Here is a 19,295-nt window from a genome sequence, read left to right as displayed (position 1 = left end):
TGCTTTAGAGCTGTTTGTGATGTTTTGATGATGGAGCCTCGCTCATTAATTTTGTATGGCAGAAGTGCTTGACAGAATGATAGATTTTTAATCAGAGCTTTTAATTACACTGGGGATGTGCTTCAGACCTACAGAGAGACTTATGGAACCCCCAGAGTTTCTCTGCTTTATTTTGTCAAAAGATGGAGATGCATGAACAGCTTGATAACAATATGCCTTCAATGCTGTGGAATTTCGGTTTCACTATGTGGTAAATAAGTAAATGCAATGCCATTCAGAACAATACTATTCTGTTTTAAACAGTTTAACTATTCTTGAAATATATCTTCTTCTTCTTTTCTTTTTTTTTTTTTTTTTTTTACATAAATTCTTTATTTGTAGACCTAAAACAAAAAAGTCTAATAAATAATAAGTTATTATTATTATTATCAATCTCTATTATTACACATTTTACATAATGTATAATTTTACATACTTATTGTTTTGTTTTTACATCCTAGTCCAAATTAGTGCCTGCACAACAGTGTGGTTAGCAATGTCAGCATTGTCTGCCATCATTCAGGTTTTTTTTTTAAACTAGTGAATATAAATATGAACAAACAACAGTATCCACAAGCACATCTCAGGCCTCATTATCCACATATATCCAGCCTCAATTATAAGAATACAGCCAATGTTCTCCAAGGCAGCAAGCTATCAGCAATACAGTAATTTGCTATTAGGTTGTCCTCTTAAGTCCGCCAGTGTGAGAAAGTGATAGCTATTGGCACTTTTTTAAAAGTTATGTATATGAGAAACACTCCATATTCCTGCACTTGTAAAAAGGTCAAAAAGACAGAAATGAGCTGCTGAAGCTACCAAAACTTTTACAGTAAATATTAGAGGTCGACTGACAGTGGATTTTACCGATAACCGATTAATCAACGGATAGTTTTTAAAATGGATACTGGATAAAAAACAAAGCATTCCAAGTAAAACAATGCTGAACTGAAATGTGCAAAATGAAATAAATATATAAAGATGAATATATTAAAGTGAGAAGTTCTACATCGTGCATTAAGGTTAACAGATAAAATAAAAATTAAAACTCAATTTAAAAATGTATTAGTAAATGTTGAAATTAACAAACTGACTATGAACAATAATTCTACAGTATTTATTAACCTTAATGTTACAAATGGAATCTTATTGTAAAGCGTTACCTTTTCATATAAATCCAAACAGTCATGCTTAAAGATGGCCATCTTTAAATATGCAAAGGCCAGAGCATTAAAATTACATAAATGTATATTACATGCATAGTCTCTCTATTTATTTATTTGTTTCTAACACTTGATTATCTAATCAAAATAACAAAATATGAACTGCAGTGATGACAAAAAAAGAAAAAAAGAACTGAAATCGAATGCGTTTCTGATTTATGTTAACATGTCGTCACTAGCTTTTAATATGCAACTTCGCCGGCAAATGAATGCATATAAGTGACCAGCTGGATATAAACTAATGCAAATAGTTGGTAACAATTGCGGCATTAAACATTTGGGTCGGGTTTCGTGTGTTTTTGTCACATTGTTTTAACCGCTTAAGGTACTGGCGTCCTCTGCAGCCCTGACGGCAAACATACTTCTTCTTCTTTCTCTGCTAATGCAATCAACAAACTGAATACTTTATAATGAAATGGCAACACGTAGGCTACTGTGGTGTTCAGTATTCATACCGTTTCGCTGTCGGTGTTTCAAACGTGTATCTGATCCGTCAGCGCTCTCCACAGCGTTCCCCCCGTGCATCGCGCGGCATCACGTGTCATTATAAACAACACGAGGCGCCGGTGATCGTTTTTATTTTGCCTCTAGAGGCCGCTCTCATTCTGTATAATGCCAACAGACCCTTCCTCGGACCTCTCACCCTGCGTTCCATTCGTAAGGGCTCATCCCTATGCCCTAATCCCTTCAAATGGTTTATCCTCTGGAGTGAGAGCTTCGAAGGTATGAAGGGTGTAGGTATGAAGGGTCATCTTAACGAGACAATCAAAGAGGAGTAGATTGTGCAAGCTGCGCCCTTTGTTTAACGTTAGTTTATTTATTTATTTTAGGTTTATCGCATGTAGGCTATATTGTATCTGTATTTTAAACATTTGAATGGACTGATAAAGGGAGCTGTAAAGTATTTTTATCTCCGTGAATACAGTAAGAAACGATGGTAACTTTAACCACATTTAACAGTATATTAGCAACATGCTAATGAAACATTTAGAAAGACAATTTACAAATATCACTAAAAATATCATGATATCATGGATCATGTCAGTTATTATTGCTCCATCTGCCATTTTTCGCTGTTGTTCTTGCTTGCTTACCTTGTCTGTGCACAGATCCAGCCGTTAATACTGCCTTTCCTTGTCTAATGCGTTGAATGGGCTGGCATTATGCAAATATTGGGGTCATACATATTAATGACCCCGACTGTTACGTAACAGTCGGTGTTATGTTGAGATCCGAGTGTTTTCCGGAAGTCTTTTAAACAAATGAGATTTACATAAGAAGGAGGAAACAATGGGGTTTGAAACTCAATGTATGTCTTTTCCATGTACTGAACTCTTGTTATTCAACTATGCCGAGGTAAATTCAAATTCTGATTCTAGGGCACCTTTAACTGAAATGTTTACCTCTAATATAGCTACACACTGTAAGAGCAAAACTGAAGACAGTCTCTTCTTATGCTCTTTTAAGTTTTCAAGACAACATAAGAAAAGCATTTATTTTTTCCATGAAACAAACCCATGGAGATAAAACGAATGCTGCAACCATCCACTGTGCTCATCTTCTCTCTCCCTATAGCACAGAGGGAGAACTCATGGGACCATTTCGTTTTGCCCTCCCTTTCTTTTAAACCCACATTTTTCATAAACAGTATGTGCAAAACAAGACAACTTAGCCTACAGGATAATACAGCATGTGGAGAATTACCAAATTAGCATCACCAAACATAAAAAGATTAAATGAATAATACAAAAATACAAACACATCTACATGGCTAGTTTTGACATGCTCAGAGGGGCCCAGAAGACATTAAGACTACTGCCTCAGTGACTAATACAGTAGCATGACTTATTAGCCAAGTTCCTCTGCACAACATGTACACGCAAAGGTCTCGAAGGACACGTCTCCATGGAGACCAGAGGTCATGTCACAATCTCACCAATTACAACCCAAAGAGCCATAAGCGTGAAGGACAGAGGAAATAAGAAGGTAAGAGACAGAGAGTGAGAAACAGTACAAACATTAACTCATCATCTCAAGATGCTCATATAATTTGCTTGTTTTTCACAGACACTGGGTTTCATTCATTAATAATTATGTGGATTATTTGTATTTATCTGCATAGAAAAATTCCTCAGAAAAAAAATTGTCTAATTTATGTACGCACATTTTTTCTTAAAATTTTTCTAATGTTAATGAATTTGAAGTATTCCAAATAAGCAACCGTGTTCCTGAGGTTAGTAATTTGCATAAAACACACCCAAACCATCTCCATATAAGGGCTTTCTGCTCAACCTTTTTGTCGCTCTCAGCAAACATATGACGTTCTGTAAAGAAAGTTTGCTTTTCGCAGTTAAAACACAATAAACACCTTTTATATAGACCCAGATTACAGACCCTTAAAGGGTTAATTCACCCAAAAATTAAAATTATGTCACTAATTACTCACACTCATGTCGTTCCACACCCGTAAGACCTTCGTTCATCTTCGGAACACAAATTATGATATTTTTGATAAAATCCGATGACTCAGTGAGGCCTCCACTGACATCAAGTTAACTAACACTTTCAGATGCCCAGAAAGGTACTAAAGATATATTTAAACAGTTCATGTGATTATAGTGGTTCAAGATTAATGTTATTAAGCGACGAGAATACTTTTTGTGCGCCAAAAAAAAAAAAAAAATTTATTTCAGGAAACGAGGCTTCATTCAGTCATATGCGTTTCGAAATTTCAATGGTTCACACCTTGGTGGGCGTGACTTTAGCCGTTTGATAAGCACTCCGAACCACTGATTCGAAAAAAAAGATTGGTAAAGCTTCGAAGCTTTATGAAGCAGCGTTTTGAAATCGCCCATCACTAGATATTGTTGAATAAAGTCGTTATTTTACACACAAAAAGTATTCTCGTCGCTTCATAACATTAAGGTTGAACTACTGTAGTCACATGAACTGTTTAAATAAAAAATAAATAAATAAATAAAATAGTACCTTTCTGGGCGTTTGAAAGTGTAAATTAACTTGCCGTCAATGCAGGCCTCACTGAGCCATCGGATTTTATCAAAAATATCTTAATCTGTGTTCCGAAGATGAACGAAGGTCTTATGGGTGTAGAACAACATGAGAATGAGTAATTAATGACAGAATTTTCATTTTTGGGGTGAACTAACCCTTTAACCAACATACATGTGTTTTTAAAGCAAAACCTCAAAGCTCGAGCTTTTACACACTTTTCTTACTATTTTACTGCATATGATGAAATATATTTAACATAAAATGTTATCTTTAACATGTTTATAAAGCCACCCAGGGTGTTTGTGTGTGTGTGTGTGTGTGTGTGTGTGTGTGCGTGTGTGTGTGTGTGTGTGTGTGAGTGTGTGTGCACATGCACGAGTGAGCCTCATTCATTCATTGTTCACTAAAACGATTGCACACATATTTCATGCAGAAATTTGTGCGCACATGTTCAGTGAATGAGGCTCACTCGTGCACGTGCACACACACACTTTATTGGGGCATTCCACAGACATAATGATTTTTATATACCCTAACCTTAACTCTAACCCTAAACCTACCCATCACAGAAACATTTCAGCATTTTTTATAGTATGAAAAAACAACAGTATGATTTATAAGCTGTTTTCCTCATGGGCACCAACAAGGTCAAGGATTTTGGATATTGCCATGTTTGTGGGGACAATTTGTCCCCATAACATAGGTTATACACTCTAAGATGGAGGAGTAGGCAGGGAGGAATGACAAACAGAATCGATCTCTCTCACTGAGTCTAAAGAAATCACTTCAATATGCTGGTAACGATTACCACTCCATAAGAGACTCGTTGATAAACTAAGAGAGTACAAGGGCAAGAGACACTTGGAAAATGACAGACGCAAGCTTACCCTACTCTCAGCCCCTGCCTTGTAGATTCATACATGAGTGACAGAATGAAAACAGGGCACTGTAGGCATGAGGGAGGCACATCAAATCATTTTATGCCATTCAACCTCAGCTGTTCCAGTGCCTTGCAGTCAATGCTTCACTAACTCTCTGCCTGTTACACTGTGTGAACATGCTGAGCTGCTGACGGTATCATGTCAAGGTTATGTCTTCCAGCTCCTCTGAGGAGTACCTAACGTAAAGGATTTGGCAATGGGGGGTTAACAGTCCTGAAGCCCCTTTCCTCTAATTCTATGTGAAGTGGACTTCTTGTTTCTTAGGGCTGCCACATCAGGAAAGGCTTCCATCCATCAAAGTCTTCGAGGTCATTGCATTTCTGCCTGTCTATCATATAGAAATACCCACATAAGGGGTTAAAGTAATATAAAAATTGCGAGAGTGAAATTGCAGTTCAAAAAAGGTAATATTGAGAATCACACAATATTGCCAGTTTTGCTCCAGCAATGAAAATTATTCCAAACAAAGCCTGCAACAGTGCCTGCCCACTTTTTCAGCAGCCTTGGTTCCATAAATGTTTTTCCCCATTCATTCATTTTTCCCACAGGGATTTTTTTAAAGTCTTCATTAAAGAGTTATAAGCCATGAACCAAACCAAACAGCTACAAGTTGAATCACAAACATTACAATATTTGATTTGAAGCAAAAAGTATTTGAAAGACAAAAGATACAAGACTTAAAGGCTATATTGAGGGAGAGAACTACAATCGCATCAAGCACTGCAAATTACAATCAGTATCAGTAGCCAATGAGCTTGCATGCTCAGTCTTCAAATACATGAGTATCATTTGCCTTAGCAGTGCAGCACGCTTCAGAATCCCTCCACCTTCCCCAGCTCCACCTGTATAGATCTGCTATGGGTAATTCATGTACGCTATATTGTACAGCAGCAGCATGTCTTAATTGCTTACAGCAGCAAGTCCTGTACTTGCTCTGCAGCAACAGCAGCAGCAGCAATAAAAGCAGCAGCAGCGTAGCATATCTATTCTGCCAAGACCAAACATATCAACACTGTCATACCCGTTTACCATGCCAAAACACTCCGATAGTTGTCATGACAGAAATAATGTGAACTGATTCACAGTGCTTCATGGCAGTGGGTGTTCCCTGCAGAGCACTTTTGCCATGATATGCTTGTCATGACTCTATGATTGGTGGAATTTTCTGTACAGCTTTATGGGTAATGTAGTTTTCACCACAAATTCCCCTGTTAAACATGAAACATGAAATAATGTGAACAGATGGCTTCAGTAAAAGCAAATACCATCGTTTTACAACCTAGGAGATCACAGTAGGTCTGTCTTTAAAGGTTAATAAGTTATTGTTAAAAATCTATTTCCCTATGGAGAAAATTAATGGAGTTTTTACTTCCGGAACCTGATTGTTACACTCTATTAACTGTGTCAAGTCTCTGAGCAATACAACACAGTAATAGCGTAACTAAATGAATCAGTGTTTTGAATGAATCGATTGAGTTAATGATTCAATGATTCAATCTTGTTGCCACCTACTAGCACATTGAATCGATGTAACCTGCAGAAACCACTTTATTGGTGTAACTGGTGTCTTTTATCATAGTGCTGTTGTTGCTGTTTTCTAAAAGCAATAAAACATTTGATTTTACCATGAGAACGGTTTAATGTGCATATAATTTTGTCTTTTATCATTATGTGGGCATTTCAATATACCATAAGCCTGTATTTAATGTCAAGCACATATTTACCTAATATAGCAGGCTTAGTGTGTTTTCTAGTGCCGTTCCTGCTGACCCATGTTTGATCTGGGATAATGGTCCATCACTCCACAGCTGATGGCTTACTTTCTTCCACCCTGCCCTAAAACAGACATTCCAAGCTGGATCCACCCCACAGATGATAGAAACATTGCAAGAACAGGTCTAGGATTTGCTGCTCTTGACCTGAAAAGAAAAGTTTTGAGATGTATTAGATTTTTGCCCTTGGCTTTTTCTCCAACTCCTCGTCCACCCTGAAACGAGCACATTGTTGACAGTCGACCTTATATTGCCATCCTTGTCTGTAGTTAGATTGAAATAAATAAATAAAAATATTCAGTCCAATAAAGCACTCAGATTTACACAGTCCTGATATTTGTAAATGCATACAAATTATTTTCCTTATTTATGGAAGAAGAAATGGTCCAGTCACTACTTGTTTTTGTAATTAATACTAAAGCAACTGTTCTCAGAATTGTACCCTGTGTTCTACTTTAAAATGACAAATGAAGCACTGGTGAAATCAATCACATTGAAAGCTTAAAGGGAATGAAACTGCTTATTTATGATGGCTTAAAGCCGAGCAATGCCATAAAAATCTGCGTCTAACTCTCCTGGCAGGATAAGAAATTGGTCAGCCCACCCTTGCGGCCAACATTACTGAATCATTCCATCATCCCATATATCAATTATGTCCTTCTGATTCAATTACATATTGCTTTTTTAAACCATTTTTTATTCATTTCTGCAAAAAAGGGAGAATAACACAATCAAACGATAAAATTCATGCTCGTACTCCATAATGTTATTACATTTGTATGGATCTTTCTCATTGATTTCATGCAGAATTATGGTGGAATAAACAGAATAGGAATCCAGCTTTTTTTCCATTCACCATTCAGATGACATCATACTTTGCGATTCCCATGTACCCCTGGGGAATCTTACCATTTGATAGAGGAACAAGGATCATGGATGAGGAATTTACAGCTTTCCTAACCGTAAGCCACGCTGCCATCTACTGTTCTTACTGTTAAACCACACACACGCCATAATAAACCCAAGTACCCAAAAATCTAGAAACCTCAATAAATTAGTGTTAATGAACCAAACAAACAAATAAAAACATAAATAGCCGATATAAAAACAAGGTAAATTTCAGTACCTGTTTAAATCTAACAAATTAATTAACGTTCAAAATCTTAATGAATATTCTTTTGTTTTAATATAGGGATGCATTTCAAAATAAAAAATATTCATATTCAAAAATATAAATTATACAGTAGCTTAATTATTTACATTTAATTAGTTGGTAAGACAATTACCAGGATGTTCAACACGATGGAAACAAAGAGTTAAAGTTAAACCATCAATCAATGAGTTAGCATATTTTTTTTAAGTATTACATGGAGTATAAATTAAAACAATATTTCAAAGAGGGACGTTTTTCTCCATCCTCATTTACATATGTAGCAAGTATATGGTATAAAAGTCACCATCTGCTCAAAATGAAGTAGTTAAATGACTTAAAATGCACTCTTATAGTGTGTTCACTTAATTCTAATATTATAATAAAATAATACTATAAATGTAATCTCAGAGATTTTCATCTGATAATATTTCGCCCCCTATATTATTAACATTGACAAGGACGTGCAAATGTACTCAAAATGTAGACAAAAGGACAAATGACCAAACAAATTAATATGAAATATTGAACTTTTCTGGAATAATTTCACATTTCAGACAGTGATCCAGACATATTAACCCAAAGGTTAACATTGTGGGATTTGAAAGCAGCAGTGCGTAAAACAATTTAAACAATTTTTTCACTTGACATGCTAATTTATTTCCAACACATATTTGTTATATCCCACCATAACTTCCTGTCTCCTTTTTCCACAGACATACAGCAGTAAATTATTCAACATTCTGACAGCAACACAAGCTCTGCTAATTGCCTCAGTCAAGTCTATTAATTAACATTTTCTTAGAAGATTAAAATAATACATCACAAAACCTCATTCCTAATTATCGTAAACGGTGGTCATCAGGCATGCACATAAACGTAAAGAACTGGATGAATTCCTTAGGTAGACACTTTGAAATGTCTCCTCTGGTCTGTGCTTCATCTGATTGTGGCTTATCTCAGCGCTCTGTGGTCTCTTTCTGTTGAAGTGAGAAATAGCACATCCTCTCAGTTTTGTAGCTGTAAGCCACTCTTCCTCTAATAGAGGAGATGGGCTGAGTGCCAAGCTCTTGCTGGCAGCCCGTGACCAGCTCTGTCTTAACTCCTGCGGCTATAGATTCTCTGCTCTTTGAAATCCCATCTTGTGCAATCTTAGTCTTGTTAAACTGCCGTCCATCACCTTGTCCATTCCCCTGAACGATCCAATTATCCTTGCCACACAACAAAACACATACACTTACAGATTCATGCTTATGCGTGAATAACTTCAAAGACATGCACGTACAAAATATATACAAGAGAACAAAATGACAGAATGAACTGCACCAAATACTAGCTACTTCACATTATGTGGTTTTCTGATCACTTAAAGTCTGCTATTACTTTAAGTGATCAGACATATGATTATTAATTGTGGGGGAAAAATGACCATCGACTTGCAATCACCTAGAAATGCCTATGAACAATTTAAAATACAGCATAGCAACACCTTGGCAACCACCCACAACACCCTATTGTGGCAGCAATTAAATATACAGATAAATCTAGTTTCAATGTAAATTTAGTGCATATAAACCTAATGCAAAACTTAAATGTTTTAATGAGTTTTTAATTAGTCTTTCATGACTTAACAGTCCTGAAGCCCCTTTCCAGCAAAATATCTAAAAATCTTTAAACCTACTTTAGAAGCAACACTGCATAAGATATTTAGGCTTGTTTTGACAGGATGAATCTTGAATAAGAATATTTTCTTGCACTGCACTGACAGATTTGTCTCAACTTTTTATATATATTTTTTAAAAAAGTTAAAAAATCTGCCTCTGCAGTCAGATCAAATCAACTAAATAAAATAAATATTAAATGAAAACCCAGTGGTGTATAAAGTACTTGAAAACCATACTTTAGTAAAAGTATAGCTATCTTACCAGAAAATGACTTTGGTAGAAGTTAAAGTTGCTGTTTAGAATGTTACTTGAGTAAAAGTTTTAAAGTATGTGATATTTTTTGTACTGAAGTACGAAAAGTATTTTTTTTTATATATATTAAATGTACTTAAGTATTGAAAGTAAAAGTACAAGTAAATGTAAAATACAAAAGGAGCAAAAAAATATTATTAAAAATTGTTCTATACACAGTATTGTGTTCAGTTTTAACTCTCTTACATTTTGTTTCTTTAAATTAAAAAAATGGCTAAATGTTTATTGTCATTTTTATACATAAAAATACTAATATATTAATTATACATTGATCGTTCATGTTAATTCAGTGCATTTATTATAACTAATGTAAGAGACAACTTTAAAATGTTAAAATGTAAATGTTGAAATTAAAAATGAACAATACTTTTATTAACCTTTTTTAACGTTACAAATGTACTCTTATTGTAAAATGATACTATTTCATATAAATCCAAACAGTCATGCATAAAAATTACCGTCTTTACACACAAAAGCGTAGCATAGGGCTATTATATGTATACTTTCACACATTATTTGGATCTATTTTAGAAAAATTGATGATTATCTAATCAAAATAGCCTATGTGTTACAGTGTCGATAAAAACTGAAATTCAATAGGCTACATTTCTGATTTGTTATGCTTCTTCTGTCGCTGTATGATGAGAATACAGTTTAAATATGCAACTTCGCCGGATAATGAATGCATAACAGTGAACAAGTAGATATAAACTAATGCAAATTATTGGTAACAATCGTGGCATACAGTTGTGTTTTTTTTTTTTTTTTTTTTTTTTTTTTGCCGCTTGAGGTACTACTAATGTTAGCGTCCTCTCAACCTCGACGACAAACATACTGTTCTCCACTAATGCAGCATCTAGTCAACAAACTAATTACTTTATAGTGATATGAAATAATGTACTGTAGTGTACACTGTAATATACCGTTTTGTTGTCCGTTTTAAATCATTTTTGAAGTGACCAGCTCTGTGCAGCGCTCAGCCTCACATCACGTGTCAAAACAAACTATACGAGGCATCAGTGATAGTTTTTATTTCGCCTCTAGAGGCCACTCTCGTAATGTCTCGCAATGACAGCACACTTATGGAGTCAAATTAATGCCTTAAAGTTTTGCACAAAAATAAAGTTTTGCAAAACACAAAAAAGAATTGAGCAATAAAAAAATGTTTTGCAAACAAAAATAAAGAATAGCAAAGAAAAATAAAGTATTGAGCGGAAAAAAATAAGTTTTGCAAACAAAAATAATAAATTGCAAAATAAAATAAAGTAGTGCAAAAATAAAAATATAATCAATTACAAAAATCAATGACAGCTGTAATCCTATTTTATCTTTGCCACATATTTTTCATGCTCAAAACTACTAAATCATTTGCAACGCCCATTTTATTCTGCGTTTCAGTCAAGCGTGCACTCACGATACCGGTTTTCTTTTGCGCTGCACGTTTCTGTGCGGTTCTCTTTATGGCACTGCTTTGACGTGGGGGTGGAGTCAAGAAACGGGGGCACGCCCCCTCGAAACACGTCATCGGCAGGAGACGCAGATCGGAACAGAACAGATCAAGCATAGAGACAGAGCGCATTTATTATAATCTGAAATCCACCGGGAAAAAACAATCCAACCGTCTCCAGGCTGCCTTCTTGTCTTTTCTGACTCATTACAAAAAACAGAACAATGCCTAAAAGCTGCTGTGTGACTAGGTGTACAGCTAACAAGCTAAAAAACCCAGAAATAAGTTTTTATAAGCTGTCGACCCCAAAAAACGAATGTTTAAGGACACAAAAGTGGATACAGGCAGTGAGACAGAGCGCAACGGGTCATATTACTATAAGAAATGCATTGGAGGGGGTCGTAATCGGCGACAACATATGCTAAACAAACCAACAAAAACAAACCATTCATTATTTTTAACCATGTCAAAGAATTATTTCACCTGTCGCCGATACGCTTCCCTCCAATGCATTTCGCGGGGGCGTGCCCCCGTTTCTTGACTCCACCCCCACGTCAAACCAGTGCCATAAAGAGATCCGCACAGAAAAGTGCAGCGCAAAAGAAAACCGGTATCGTGAGCGCACGCTTGACTGAAACGCAGAATAAAATGAGCGTTGCAAATGATTTAGTAGGTTTGAGCATGAAAAATATGTGGCAAAGATAAAATAGGATTACAGCTGTCATTGATTTTTGTGATTGATTATATTTTTATTTTTGCACTACTTTATTTTATTTTGCAATTTATTATTTTTGTTTGCAAAACTTATTTTTTTTCTGCTCAATACTTTATTTTTCCTTTGCAATTCTTTATTTTTGCTTGCAAAACATTTTTTTATTGCTCAGTTCTTTTTTGTGTTTTGCAAAACTTTATTTTTGTGCAAAACTTTAAGGCATTAATTTGACTCCATACACACTCCTCTTAGCCGCTCCAGCAACGGACGCAACCCGGAAAATGAAATCAACTGCGGTTGTGCGAGCACTTGTTTGCACATGCTTGCTTGCAGTCTGTGTTCTTCCGACTTTATTTTGTAGTAAGTAACGAAAATGCTTTGGGAAAATGTATCAGAGTAAAAGCATACAATTTATTTAGGAAATTTAGTGGAGTAAAAGTAAAAGTTGACAGAAATATAAAAACTCAAGTAAAGTAGCCTACAGATTCTCCCAAAAAAACTTAAGTACTGTAACGAAGTATTATTACTTCGTTACATTACACCACTGTGAAAATCAGACAAATTCCTCATTAAGAAAAGGCTTTTTGCGGTGCAGTAAATCAAGTTATAGTTTTGTAGTAGTATTAAAGGGTTAGTTCACCCAAAAATGGAAATTCTGTCCACAGTGTAAGCCCTTTGTTTATCTTTGGAACACAAATTAAGATATTTTTGATGAAACAGACACCATAGACAGCAATTTAACCACCACTTTCAAGGTCCAGAAAGGTACTAAAGACATCGTTAAAATAGTCAATGTGACTGCAGTGCAGTGGTTCAACCTTAAATTTAAAGTGAGGAAAATACTTTTTGTGCGCAAAAACAAAACAAAAACCTCTCGGATTTCATCAAAAATATCTTAATTTGTGTTCTAAAAATGAATGAAGGTCTTCATGTGGAACGACATGAGGGTGAGTAATTAATGACAGAATTTTCATTTTTGGGTGAACTAAGATAAACTAAGATAAAACACCTTTCATGCCATTTATCATACATAATTATAATTTCTATTTACATAATGATTTGAGTTATGAGTATAGAGTGTCAGGAATGCAGGGAGGAAAGGGACTTGGACATGCAGAACAGATCCAAATGCTCAGACATGACATATTTTAAATATTACATTCAAACAAAGGATAACATAGATTTAGCTCTTCTGCAGTCACACACTTAACTGCTGGAGTGGAACAAGGATTTTTGCTGAAGCACAGTGTGTAAATCTGCACAGGATGCTTTGTGTTGCTTTGTGTACCTGTATCATAAAGCCATGGCCTAGGAGACTACTGCATGAATAGAGAGCTCAAATGCTTCAAAATGTCCAGCAGAAATAGGCCAGAGCTATTGAACTCAATGACAGACACTTCAACAGACAAAGATAATCCATTTAGCTTGAGTGCTGCAACTGGGAAAACATTACAGGGGTCATCAATTACCGGACCGCTGCCTTGGGACTATTAGGCACTTTAGTATCACATCACCATAAGAGACGGGTTTTCCTATCATTCATATCAAGCCACAGGGAATTCTCCTAAACTACAAAAACACCCTACATGCCTTGTCCAAGAACAAGCTGAGCAGCAGAAGATGAGTTGTGAAAGTCTGAAAAATAAAGAATAAAAAGGTGCCCTTTCATGTAAGAAAAAGTAGGACTAAGTCAATCACTGAAGTAAAAAAACAAAGGCAGAAAGGGTTTCTGCTTATCAAAAAAGTGTGTGTACCATTCCCCGATCCCATTATTTCCCGTTTACAGTAGGGATGGGCATTTTTCAAAAATATTGTATTCGAAATTTCGAATAATGAGAAAGACGTTATTTTCTTAATTATCAAGTTTTTGACACCATTTCTGAACAAGCTTACGATTAGGTAATATACAACAAGCTTACATTCTTATGGCCGAAAACATATGTGTAAACAAAAAAATATAAAAAACAAAACCAATTAAGATCACGCAGAGCGAACGGAAAAAACGCTAATAAAGCAGACTCCACCAATTATTGTACAGAATGTAGGCTACATACACTTTAGACGTGTAATACGATATATCTTGATAATGAATATGCACAATATTGTTATCGCAGGCATTTCAAAATACCGTGAATATTTATTTATTAAAAATTATTCAAATTTTTGTAATACATTTTAAGAATACTTTTCCCATCAACCGTATAAAATGCACAACACCACTGTATGCTGCATCAAAGGGCACTCAGATGTAAACATGCCCAAAGTGCATGAGAAGCAAATGGTGCCACGCTGAATGAAAGTGCACGTTCACTCTGACAGCAGATGGCGCTGATGGAGCTGCATCAAAGGGCACTCAGATGTAAACATGCCCAACGTGCGTGAGAAGCAAATGGTGCCGCGCTGAATGAAAGTGCACGTTCACTCTGACAGCAGATGGCGCTGATGGAACAGCAGAAATGCAGCGGTTACCCCTGAAACAAAGCAGCTGCACTACTGAACAATATTTACTGAACAATTTACTTTAATCTGTTTGAAACATTTTACTTCATTTTGTGTGTGTGTGTGTGTCTATTGCGTTATTATATTTAAAGGGTTAGTTCACCAAAAATGAAAATAATGTCATTTATTACTCACCCTCATGCCATTCCACAATCGTAAGACCTTCGTTAATCTTCGGAACACAAATTAAGATATTTTTGTTGAAATCCAACGGCTCAGTGAGGCCTCCATAGCCAGCGATGACATTTCCTCTCTCAACATCCATTAATGTACTAAAAACATATTAAAATCAGTTCATGTGAGTACAGTGGTTCAATATTAACATTATAAAGCGACGAGAATATCAAAGTAATGACTTATAGTGATGGCCAATTTTTCAAAACACTGCTTCAGGAAGGAAATGTCATTGCTGGCTATGGAGGCCTCACTGAGCCATCGGATTTCAACAAAAATATCTTAATTTGTGTTCCGAAGATTAAGGAAGGTCTTACGGGTGTGGAACGGCATGAGGGTGAGCAATAAATAACGGAAGTTTAATTTTTGAGTGAATTAACCCTTTATATGTTCAGAGTTCTTTTTGTTACAAGAAAATGAGTTCTTAAACATGTTGTACTATCACAACACATTTTTTCCAACTTATTTCAATACCGTGATAATACTGTATACCATGATAAAAGCTGCAGAAATTAATCGCAACATGAAAATTTGATACGTCACATGCCTAAAACACTTGAGAGTCGTGTTTATATCGTTTCACGTGTTCATGTCGAGAAAAATAATATCCACATGGGTGAAAGATACTTCCACAGTTTGATAACAATTTAAGGCCGAGAAAATTTGCTGAGAAAACGCGTACCGCTGACACAGGCATTGCAAGATAAAAGAGTTTCTTACAGCGCTTTGTGCTTTAAATCTGTGTCCCTCGACGAAACTTAAAGGAAGGATGTGTCCTGAGGTCATTTTGCTATCAGATAAGTATTAAATTATGTTCTCGGCTCACTCGAGGGTACAGCTGCGCTTACCTGCAGTCGTACCTCACTCGACTCGTGTTTGGATTTCATTTTCACAATTTCTCATTGTGGTGGTGATATGATAACTCAGTTTCATTAATTAATTTGATCAAAAGTAATTCCATTTAAGATTATTTAGTAAGATCATTTTGATCTAATTCCAAAGTTTGCAAGGCAGACAACAGCGTTCTGTGATCAAATACAAATAAACTTGTTAACACGCTCCACAGCGCCACCCAGTGCATTTAGTTATAACTGTGAGTTTTGTGCATGGGATTTATAATCGATTCTCTGCATTTACGGCCAGCAAAGCAACGTAGTAAAATTCCAATAGTATTTTAATTTTTCGAATAATAATTACAGATCGAATATTCGACTATTCGTTCACACCCATAGTTTACAGGCATAGAGCTGTCAAAGAGACAGGTGTGATTTCAGGACACTTATTTTAGTTATATATAGGGACATTTTATGCATTTATTTTTAAATATTGTAAGTTTCAAATTGTTTCAAATGGTAACATTTTACTGTACATAAAAATGGATTATCGACCATCACAAATTATTGAAGACAGCCAATTTGAGAAGAGTTCTTGGAGTCTAACTATGAAAAATAAAAACATTCTGCTTATAATGGGAGGTCAGCATGTGTAACTTGTGGAAAAAAGGGGGATGAAGGAAAGGAGACAAAATGAAATCATATCAGGCCTCTAATGTGATCTGACCATGAAAGCAGTACAATCCTGCTCATATTTCTGCTCCTATCCTCTCTCTGTGTTCAATATACTTTTTAATATTTTTACTTGTGCAGATTGCAACCATGTATTTCTCATTTATCGTATGAGAATATTTAAACATGTCATGCTTTCATATTATGTTCTTTGTACACTCTCTCCATCTCATTGGTCTGCCTCTCCTCTTTTAAAAGAAAACTTTTCCACTCATAATTGAGTTTATGTTCTAAAAAACACTAAGTAGCCTACATGCACTTTCACTACTCTTTTCCTAAAATCTCTTCATCCTCAAAGTTGCTTTTCTCTCTCTGTCTCTGTCTCCTCAGAGTTGTGCTAGTTCTGTCAGGTCTGTGAATCTCTCTGTGCCTACAAGCCTGACAGCCCATCCTCTCTGCAAGATCACTATTAAGATTATTATCCCAACCAATATAATTATTTATTGAAGTACAATAAGCAGCTACTGTCAGTCAGTTTGATTTTATCAACAAGAATTTCTAATAAAGACATGGCAAAGTCATGCTCTTTGAACAGTCTAAAAAGGCAAGAAACACAAGAAATAACTTTACTGCAGGCAAATCCTGAAGGGCTGCTAACTGTTTACCATTTAAGCTCTTAAATAAAGGATAGCGAAACTTCACAAGAAACTAAAAGAGATGAAGACATTTAGAAAGAGTATAGTAGAGAATATATACGAAAGCACTATATCCGTGTTATATTGCTATTCTTTAACTTGCTAAAAAGTGTGGCTCACAACATCAGACATCTGAGACACGTCTGCCCCCTGCTGACAGTTTTTGAGATCATAGAGCATTCGTGAAAGCTGAGCTCACAAATAAACAAAATAAAAAATTGAGACTATCTCCACACTGACTTTGGTTTATAAGAATTTCAGAATCAGAAAAACTAATTTTATCTCATCATATGGACAAATATTCATCTATTATATGGCCACATTATACTGCACTGCATTAAGTAACTCATGAAGTATGCATCTGATTACTGCCCTCTATTGGTAAACATTAAAATATATATCTTAAAAATACTTAGGCTCACCAAATTCTTGACATTATTATTTTTTCTTTGAAACACCATATAAACTACACAACATTCATGAATGGGATACACATCCACATATACACATGCAACCAGGGAAATAGAACTATTTTAAGCAAGACAAACAACTGAATTGATTCCTTGAATAAGAAAGAAAATGATGCATCTTACTGTAAGAGTATTTAGCAAATATAGCCTAACCATCATCCAGTAGGTATCAAATATGCAGCAGCGGTCACATTCCAGATTGAAATAACTGTATGTGTGTACTTGCCTTTTTAAATGTCTATAAGTAAATAATATACAAAATACAACTACTGTCCACTGCCATATCTCTTATTCTTTCGTCTGTCTCTGCCACTCTTTTTCTCTTCACCTGGTCCTCTCTCTCCAGCACTCCCCATCCATAGTTTAATGATGAGCGTTTGCCTGCAGTGCCTGGTGAGATGCTCAGTCTACTGAAAGTAAATTATGTAAACAATCAAGCGCTCATTTGTCAACCATCACTCTTCATTTCAGTGACTGCAGGACACCAGTGCTGTGGTCTCTGGGGTGTTGACATATGTTGTTTTGTTATTTTGATTGCAATTAGCAGATGTGTCTGAGTAATAAGGGACGGTGGAACAGGGCCATGGCAATATGGTCACCTCAGTGAATGAGTGAGAGAGAGAATGAGAGAGAGGGACAGCTACATAGCCTGATTGTTCATTATACTACACTGATACACAACTGTATGAGAGCTCATTCTGTATTTAAGTCATTTCTGCATCACTGGGTTTACTAAACAGAATTGCAAAAATTATTGTTTTCAAACAAGTGGTCTAAATAACACTTCCCATATCTGCCATCAGTTGGACAAACAGTTAATGCACATCATTAGTTAAGCCAATGTTGCTATGTGGGAGTGGTCAAATGTTCTTCAAACAAACATGATAATGTAGGCTAATAATGTAATGCAAGTAATGTTTATAGTACCAAAGAGAAATCACCCTACAGATGGTAACTTTGTTACTGCCTCTGCATATTAAGCTTATACAAAAGAAATTATTTGACACCAAAACAGTAGCTTTCAAGAGATTATCAGTAGTACACAAGCCTATTCAAACACATCTGTCACAACTTTATAGGAATGTACAACTGGAGGGCAAATATTATGGATCACAAGTGACCAAAACATGCCATTTATTTTTCTTCTTTTGAGAGGTGATCTAAATATTTGTGGTTTGACAGGCCTGTGCTGCAGTTCTACAGATGTTTTTGTGTATCAGTCACATGACTAAAATCAGTGTAATATAGTGCAGTGCATATTTAATATGACACATTTTATAGGCCCAAGTCTAATTCGGCACAACAGAGTTCCTGAATGAATCACTAAATGTTTTTGAATGAAATCAGCAAATCGGTTGAGTGAATGATTCAAATTATTCACTGATCACTTGTGTGACAAAATAAGTATGTCTGAATTCACAGTACTCATAAAAGAGTAGGCAAAAAGTCAATAGGGTCTAGCTGCAGCCTGAGGGGGCGAGTGGAGCTCCACTCTCGAACAGGAAATGCGTCACCTCCAATAGTTTAATTACTGTATTTGCATTATTTGTAAGGGTAGGTCGGGTAATCCGGCGCCGCAAAGATCGGCTGCCACCTGACAAAAGCAATGCATTCTGGTTAGAAAATTTGTCTGACCTTGATCGGCGCTCTAGCCACCTTACGATCACATATGCCATCAAA

At 35.8% G+C, this 19,295-nt stretch overlaps 1 protein-coding gene across 2 annotated transcripts in view; it reads right to left on the bottom strand.

Annotated features, from left to right (window-relative positions):
- Positions 1–15,977, bottom strand: part of slc24a3 (solute carrier family 24 member 3) — a 239,234-nt gene extending 223,257 nt beyond the window's left edge. Inside the window, exons 1-2 of one of the 2 annotated variants that reach the window (XM_048204955.1) lie at positions 15,794–15,977; positions 6,940–7,134 (exon numbers count right to left, since the gene is read on the bottom strand). The gene's annotated coding sequence lies outside the window, so the exon portion shown is untranslated. Of the gene's footprint in view, positions 1–1,717; positions 1,823–6,939; positions 7,135–15,793 lie in introns of those variants that run through there. The other variant, XM_048204954.1, reaches the window with a different exon arrangement.
- Between the last annotated feature and the right edge of the window lie 3,318 nt (positions 15,978–19,295).

The sequence above is a fragment of the Megalobrama amblycephala genome, linkage group LG10 (genome assembly GCF_018812025.1).
Source record: "Megalobrama amblycephala isolate DHTTF-2021 linkage group LG10, ASM1881202v1, whole genome shotgun sequence".
Classification (NCBI taxonomy): Eukaryota; Metazoa; Chordata; class Actinopteri; order Cypriniformes; family Xenocyprididae; genus Megalobrama; species Megalobrama amblycephala.
Note: the sequence above shows the minus strand (reverse complement) of the source record. Positions and strands in the feature narration are given on the sequence as shown.